At 35.9% G+C, this 9,166-nt stretch overlaps 1 pseudogene; it reads left to right on the top strand.

The window, feature by feature from the left end:
• Positions 1-1,376: 1,376 nt before the first annotated feature.
• Positions 1,377-1,868, top strand: LOC149148138 (chlorophyll a-b binding protein type I, chloroplastic pseudogene; annotated as a pseudogene).
• Positions 1,869-9,166: the final 7,298 nt, after the last annotated feature.

The following is a 9,166-nucleotide window of genomic DNA, read 5'->3' as shown; positions in this document are numbered from 1 at the left end:
ACATCTTCTTAAATATTCAATAGAGGATAGATGAAATTGAGAGCTCAAATCTATGTATTTTCCATTCAAATTTTCCAGAGTATGTATTTGTAAATCAACCAACTTATATCTACCACTTTTTTTATTGAAACTTTCAAATTTTCAACTGCCTAGTGTTTAATTTATTCCTTCTAGGCGAAGAATCTGCTTACCATTGTTAATTAAAATAAATGGATATAAATATAAAGGGGAATAAAAATTATTAAATGGATACCCACAATATTAAGTAAAATTAGGGGCTTTTTAAATTGAGGTGTATTGGGCGTGTATTGGTAGGAGGTTAAATAAAGTGTTTTTTAGAGGTATTTCCCAATATGTATTCAAATTAAGGGTATTGCTTAGTATGCCACAAATGCACATGATATGTTAGAGGTTCATTCAGTGAAGCCCCCATTCATTCAACGACATAAACCTATAACAATATTCCATATCTCAACATTTCGCCATATTCCACCAATCAACATATCACATGGGCCTTCATTCTCCTTCAAGTCTCCTCATCATTCTATAGAACATTCTATTATTAGTGGACGTCTACATATCATTCATGTGGTTTACACCCTAAAGGTTACTTCAAATTTTATATCGTCGCCTGTACCTGATTGAAACAAGGCATTGGATCTAAGAGAGAGGAAGTTGTTGATGGAGGATGCATGAACCAAATCCAAAAATATTACAATGGAGAGAGTAATGTTTTGAAGATAGCTTTGAAGAACTAACCAAAGCTATTTTTCTAGGCCTTTCTAAAAAGAGTCTTCTACTCACTAATAGTGTCCATGTGCGTTAAAAGGAGAAACTAAAAAGTAAAGACTTGTCTATTTATTTTCACATAGTTTCATGACGTTTTTGGAGAAATAGGAAAATAACCTCTTTACAATCATCAGACCTAACCCTTTTTCTCCAAAATTTACACTGTATGTGTATAGTATATTGCCATCTTAAGGCAATTATTTCAAAAAATTACGCATAGTATGTGGATATTATATCTAAATTTCTTTATTTTTCAAAAAAATATGACAAAAAGTTGAAAATACAATTTAGTAATATTGGGACATCTTTCGGTACTAATCACATCCACAACTTTCTGTCAACGTGTTTGGAATCATCTAGTGTGGTTCATCATCAGGACAAGATATAAAGTTGGATCAAGGCAAAAAATTAAATAGTGATAGACATAAAGGGAATTAAATTTTTCATCGTTAGAATTTAAGAGTTAATTTTGACTAAATATTAATAATATTTAGCTGCTTTATTAATATTTAGTCAAAACAATCAGGGATATTAATATCAGAATTTGGAGGACTGAAACAGGCGATCGGGACTGAGCTAGGGTTTTAATGGGCGAATTCACCATTGCAACAGCCTTAGCCAACCAAAGCTCAAGCTTGGCAGGCCAGATCCTCCTAGGGCCGCAGCAGAATGAGCTTGTCAAGAAGGTGGGCATGCCACAGGCTCAAATCACCATGCGAAGAATAGTAAGTAGCGCCCCCGAGAGCATTTGGTATGGACCTGACCGCCACAAGTACCTCGGCCCCTTCTCACAGCAGACGCTGTCATATCTCACAGGAGTATTTCCCAGTGACTATGGGTGGGACATTTCCGGCCTCTCAGCGGATCCCGATACCTTCACAAAAATCAGAGAGCTGGAGGTGATCTACTACAAATGGGCCATGGTGGGAGCACTCAACTGCGTTTTCCTGGAGCTCTTGGCCAAAAATGGGGTGAAATTTGGGGAAGCTGTGTGGTTCAGGCCGGAGCGTAGGAGGAGTCTTCAGCTTCATCTACAGCACCTTCCACAATGGCGGGTTCGGCTATTTCTGCATTTATGAGTGAAGTCGCTGATCTGATCAAGTATAAAAACCCCAGATCTGCCATTGATCAATCAGATTGGGCTCTCAAAAGACAGATCGACCAAGATCTTGCAGGTCTGACACCCCAGATGGAAAATCGCCATGGCAGATCTGCTCTAGGAAGCATAAGAAGCCCTGGAACAGGTTCTAGGCACTTCTTTGACTCCTTTCAGATCCAAATTTCTCATCTTACAGGCAGAACCATCCTGCAATGGGTCAGTCCTTCAGATCGGGTGCTGGATCTCAAACGGGATCTAGAACGGCGGATTGGGATCCCTTTAGTCCTACAGAGACTTCTCTTTCAAGGTAAACAACTTGAAGACCTTCTTCCCCTCTCTTCTTACAGCATTACCAGGAACAACTCTTTGGTGGTAACCCTTCATATGAGAGGAGGTGCAGCGGGACAATCATCCTCTGCTTGTCCCTTCTCATACAAGGATGTAGTACACTCTGAGAACCTCAAACCCTCGGAGGCCCTTAAACCGAAGGCATTTTTGGTTGATAAGATAGAAGAAGTTCCCTCTGTTGACATCACCCATGAAGAACTTGCAATAGAACTTCAAGAATACGCAGAAAGAGCCATCATTTTCAGATTTAACGGACTGTGGCCGTGATCTCATGATCTCTATGCATGGATCCATGCAAACTGGACTCATCATTGGAAGTTCAGTTTCTGTTCAAAAGGTTACTTCATTGTTCTATTTGATAATAGTAAGCATTATGAAAAGGCCTTAGAAGAAGGCCCTTGGTTCATGGGAACTACAGGGCTCTTCTTGACTCCTTGGTTCCCAAATTTTGATCCAGCAACTGTAGTCATTACCGGGACACCTGTATGGATCAAGCTTCCAAACTTACCTGCCCACCTATGGCATACTCGTGTCTATAGAGCTATAGGAAAAACCTTGTGCAGTTTCCTTATGGGAGACTACTGGCGGGAATCCAAAGGTCTCTACTCATATGCCAGAATATGTGTGGAGTTAGATTTGAGGAAAGGACTTCCAAACCAAATCAATGTCAAGATAAACAACTTTGTCTGGTCCCAGACACTGGATTACGAAAATACTGCATTCTGTTGCTGCCATTGCCACCAATCAGGGCATTTACAGAACACCTGCCCATCTTGCCCGAAAAAAAAGAATAATGATAACCTCTCCAAGCCCAAGTCCAAACGATGGGCTCCTTGCTCACCACCTCCAGTCATGAATTCTGATTCCTCCAGCTCTGAAGATGAAGGTAGCGATGCGGAAATGGATCAAGCCCCTTATTCTGTGGCCCCTTCCACCGATGGCCCGACGCAGTCCTCCAATACAGCCACTGCTCATAAACGCGTCCATTTGACCTCCTCCTCTGATTCAGAAAAGGAGGGCTCCTCTGTGGAGAACCCCAATCTTCAAGTTGTTATTGCTCGTTCACCCCATGACGGTTGGGTCGAAGTCAAAAAAATAAAAGGGAAAAAGGTTCGTGTTGAGGCTTCTACCCATTTTGGGTAGAAGTTAGTCTTTTTTCTGCTTCCAACCATATGTTGTAGCTTCTTGCTTGTTTAACTTCTTCTCTGGAACCAAGGTTGATAGTCCTATCATTTCCGGTTGCCGGTTTTCTGTCTCTCTTGAATGTACCTTCTTGTACCATATTTTTTATTAATAGAATTAGTCCAATTCAGAAATATATATATATATATATATATATATATATATATATATATATATATATATAGTCAAAACTATCTCTTAAACTTTAATTGTCAAAAAATTAACCCTGTTCATTGCTATCACTATTTAATCTACTGCAATGATTTGAATATACATCTTATTAGATGGTTTTAAGTAGACAAAAATCTCTAGATGTGATCAGTACCGAAAGATGTCCCAACATTCATAATATAAATCATAGAAGACTAAATTCGGAAAATACAATTTAGTGTAATATTAATAAATTGCAATAGGGTAAAAATCTACCAGTTGTAGAAAGTCCTCAAGATATGAAAGCTAAAACGCATGCCATATAGGTAGATAACATCATATATCACAATAAGAATGGTTCTTTAAACCTACCACAAATTATCTTCACTTCTTCCGTTTCCTCAATCATGTAGAAAGTTTTGATCTATGCATAAAATTTGATTAGAAGCTATATTTTTTCATCATTTGTATACTTTAAGGCATTAATTCTAATGGTGTGAAACATTAGAGGTAAAATAGTCCATCTTATTTTGATGTAATCATTTGTCTTTATAGAATGAATAACTCTATCACTAATCCACTTGGAAATTTTGGTTGCCCCCATGTATTTGGAGTGGCTAATGAGTTTATTAGAAATTCCTCATCAATTGGTATTGTTTTGTATCTTGTCATGGACTTTTTAGGCCCATTGCAATAACAAGTTCTAAATACTGAGTGTATTTTAGGGAGTTGTCTCTTTTAAAGCCTCTCGATAAGACATGTTTATTAATACATGCTATTGTTAATTTTAGACCTAAACCATGTCTTTTAAGATACAACACATGTGGATTTAGTGGTGCTTCTATATGAATTTTAGTTTTAACATATATGTTGCAAAGTTTTCGTTGGATTGTGGTTTAGGGATAACTTAGGTGTGGTTTTTAGGAGATTGACTCATCTTTGTTGGAAAAACAAATGAGAGTCTCTACTAAAATTGGATATGTATAAGATTGTAAATAGTTAAGTTCTTTAACATTTTGGAATATAGTATTGGAACCTTGCTACTCCTTTCATTATAGTAAGGAATTCTTATGAAGAGTGAGATGTTATTTTTTTATGGTAGTATTTAGTTTATGGTAATTGTTATGCTTTACAATAACATCTATATAATTTTTGATATTGTGACTTGTTCTAGTCTAGGGGATGGCTCAATCAAAGAAAATACTTGTTTATGGTTTAAGTTAATGCTAATACTTTTGGTGAAACATAATATTTTCAATGTATAGTTACATTTTCTATTTAGATACAAAACGTAAAACCACATAACATATGTGACCACATATTTAAATAAATAGACTTGAAAAATTAAATGGGATATGTTCTTTTCATATATATATATATATATATATAAAGGTTTTATTGTTTAAAATCCATTCAATGTAAATAAAGAATTAAGGAAATATTAACTCTTTTGGATTTTATTTGAATAACAGGTAATGTGAAATTTAATCTTAAAAATGATTTTTTTTATTGCTAGTTAAATTGACAAATATGTTGCATCAAAATGAAGAAATTATTTTACAAATCTAAATGATAAATAAATATTTTTTCCTATCCCAAAATATAGTTTCCTCTCTACATTAGATTATAGTAAAATTAAAAAGAAAAAAAAAAGAAAAAGAAAAAAGTGGGCAGTAGAATTTACCTTAAATATTTGGTGTTTTCATATGTAATATGGCACAATCTACGTAGTGTATCCTAGGTAAAAAAAAAATTGTTGCTTTTCTCTGTTAAGCAAATAGTATTATGCTATTGTCTACAAAGCCCTAATGATTGAAAAGAAAGTACTTTCTTTGCTACGATTTATAGAAATTTTAATAACATTATACTTGGTTGGTTTCCTTGAGGTCGCAAATCAATATTTATTTTCAAATTAGGTATATAAAATGTGCTTTTATCACCCTCCTTTTTAGGTCACTCCTAAAAAACGACTGAGTTTCAATAAGGAAAATTGACTTTTACTATTTTAGGCATCTTAAGGTCAACTATGGTTAAATAATCTTGACTTCCAATAAGTCAACCTTCCTTCCCTAGTCTAAAACTTTGCAATCTACCATATCTCCACGTACTTGTTGCTTCTTCTAAGTTCTAACACGTAATTCAGTTGGATTTAATCACCCTACAACAGCGAAGAAAATTCGATTATATTGCATCGCAGTTCGAAATACATTGACATTTTTATCATGTCTTGGGTTGATCACATATTATGTACTCCCAATTTAGAGTTTTGGACGGATTTCACATAAATATTTATAGTGATGAGCCTCTCGGTCTAATAAGAAATTGAGCATGATAGATAAAATACTAGTCCATATTTTGTTTCCTTTTACAGTGTTCTTATATATCGTGAGTGCTTTTGTTTAATTATATTCATTAAAATCACTGTAATTTGTTTGTAACTCCTTTAGTGTCGGAAGGCAAAAATAAAGAAAACCTCATCACTTGTCTTCCAGGCAACATACCACCATTGAAGCCAACTGATCTGATGTGTCGATGTATCACTGCGGAACCAATGAACATTACCTTCTATGCTATTCTTTATGAACTGCAAAAGAAAAGCAATGGAAACTATGTATTAGTGAACACTTTCGAGGAGCTCGATGGGAGGGATGCAGTAACAACACTCTCTTGAATGGTTGTTCTGCTCTAGCTATAGGACCTCTTTTTCTTCCAATTTTTTTAGAAGGAAGGGACTTGTGCGACAGTCTGTGGGAGGAGGAGGAGAGTTGCCTAACATGGCTTGATATGCATCAACTGGGATCAGTTATCTATGTTTCCTTTGGAAGCATCACTGTGAAATCTTAGCAACAACTAGAGAAGTTGGCATTAGGGATCGAAGGCAGCAGATAAAATTTCTTGTGCGTTCTTCGGTTGGATATCACAGAAGGCCAGGTTGCGATTTTACCTAAGAGCTTTGAGGAACGAACGAAGGAGCAGGCCCTCTTTGTGAGGTGGATGCCATAGTGGAAATTACTTTCCCATGCCTCAGTGGGATTGTTTCTCACACATAGTATATGGAACTCTACGTTGGAGGCAATGGGCTTGGGAGATTCCGCAGTGGCATTCCCATATTTTTCCGATCAATTCCTCAACTCCAGATTCTCCAAGGAAATATGGAAAATCGGCTTGCCTTTTGAGGATGTTGAAGTAGATAACCAGAAGGTGATCATGAAAGAATAGTTGAAGGATGTTATGAGGAGAATGATGAGAACATCAGAGGGGAAGAAGTTGAGAGACAACATTCTCATTATCAAGGAGTCAGCAACGAAGTTCGTCCTCCCCAAAGGATCTTCTTTTCTAAACTTGAATACTTTCGTTAAAGGCATGATGATGGCTAAATGAGTCCAATCCAAAACTAAAACCACATGAATCTGTTTTCATAATTTACCGTAAAATAATATGGATATTTTAGAATAAGTTGTTGATCAATATCAAAATTCTTGCTAAATTGTCATATACCTCTCTCCTTTCCAAAATGAATAGGAATGGGGATAACTTTAAAGCTTGCCATGTTTCATTCCCCTGGAGAAAGCATTGTAAATTACTCCTATTAACAAAATTATTTCATCGCGCCACATTTCATGGTTTAAATGCTTTCATCTTATTAAGAAACTACGCATTGTACAGCGTGCTAGATTTAACTTTAAAGTTTTATTAGTTGTCTGTGTCATGGTGAGTTATAGTTTCAAGATTTAATCTGTTGACTAAGTCTTCAGAGATTAGATTCGCGTGTGACCCACTGTCAAAGAGTGTGTCAATATTGGTGTGTTTTGATATGACCCTAACATGAAATAACTCAATTCGTCTCTTTTCATTTGGAGTGGTAGTAGTGTTACAATTTTGCGAACTACTACTTGGAACATCTTGTTTTCCTTTGATTCCCACGATGGTGATTTTGTTTTCATCACCTGATTCACAACCTAAATCTTCTTGAGTGATAGCAGTGGTTTTTTTCCCTTTATTGTGGACTTATTTGGTCTCATTTCTGGATGGAGTTTCCAACAATTATCCTCATTATGTCCCTCTTTGGAAAAATGTTTACAGATAACTTTCTCCCCTTCTTTCTTCACACTCACATTTTCCTTTCCTTTCCATTTTCCTCCTTTCTCTTTCTCCTTACCCTTAGGTGGATTTTTATTATTACTCCCTTCATAAGTTTTCTTTCCTCTAGATTAAAGATGCGTGGCTTGCACACATACTTCATCCAAATTAATTGGATTGAACATAATAATAGTGTGTTTTAGTCAAGAATGCAAACCCCCAATATATTTCAACAGTGTATCTTGGGAATTCAAATTCACTCCTAATAAAAAATCCCTTTTCCTAAAACTCTTGTGTATAATGTTGGATTGTTTGGCCTTTAAGCTGCCTAAAATTCTACCAACTCATAATTTCTTTTTGCATATAGGCTAAAGGATAAAATTGTCTTTTATTTGCAGAAACAAATTCAACCCAAGTAATGGATATCTTAACATCGATTCTCATTTCCTCTTGAGTCTTTGCTTCCAACCAAACTAGTGCAGCTCATTCTAGCCTCAATTAAGCCAATTAGATCTTTATGTCGTCTTCTTGAAGGTCCTGAATTCTACAAGATACCTCCAACTGTCGAATCCAATTTTCCAATCAGTATTCAATTCTCCATTGTATGTGGGAAGTTCAAATTTTATGTCCAATTTCAGTAATGGAGTTTTTCCTTTTATGGTTTTGGAATGAGTATGGACAGTTTCAGTGGTGGTATTGGAATATGATATTGTGTGTGATGATGGAGATGACGATGAAGATGATGAGGATGGTGGATGTGGAGGTGGCTTTCCACCATTCCCTTTGGAATCTTTCTTCTCATATTTTTTATCGACTGAGCTTCCTTCTGCATGTGGGGGTTTAGAACTCTATCCAACCATTCTAGTGTTCCTCTCTTCATAGAGGGCTTTAACCATCTCAGTCAAAGTATATAAATCTTCATTAAATTATTCCTCTTCTGAAGAGGGACCTTCAGGCTCTCTAATGGCTATGGATTCAGGCTCAGAAATTTGTAGTCATTGTACCTCTTCAATCACAATTGAAGGAAAAACTTAAGGAGTTTCAAGTGCAGCTGGAATTGGAACTTTGGGTAGTGGATATTGTGGCCTTGTGGCTCTCCTTCTTCTGGGAATTACATCAAGAGTTGCAACAAATATCTTCCCTTCTCCTTTGTGCAACTTTAACCTTGTAAGCATCACAATTTTGCAACCATTAAAACCCTAATTGCCCAAACTCAAGCAATCAAGCAATTCAACCTTTGCTCTGATACCAACATGATCTGTTTTTGTATGATTATTTTTTTTCCTAATAACAATTACAGATTTATAATAATGTTTTCTCATCTTTCTTTTAGTGCTAAGGTTTCTTTAGTTGTTGGTGCTTACAAACAAGTAAATTTCCTCAAGTTAAACAAGACATTCATGAGAAAAATAGCCTCAAAAATTAATAGTGAACAGAAAATATGTACAATGTAGTAAAACATCAAAGATATACATTAACGTAGAGTTTTGATGTAGGATTTCACCCCTCCTGCGCTAC

This window comes from Pinus tabuliformis, chromosome 9, assembly GCF_031772625.1.
Source record: "Pinus tabuliformis cultivar Carrire ecotype Pingquan chromosome 9, CPIR1, whole genome shotgun sequence".
NCBI lineage: Eukaryota > Viridiplantae > Streptophyta > Pinopsida > Pinales > Pinaceae > Pinus > Pinus tabuliformis.
The sequence above is the reverse complement of the archived record's forward strand: the minus strand, read 5'-3'. Positions and strand labels throughout refer to the sequence as shown.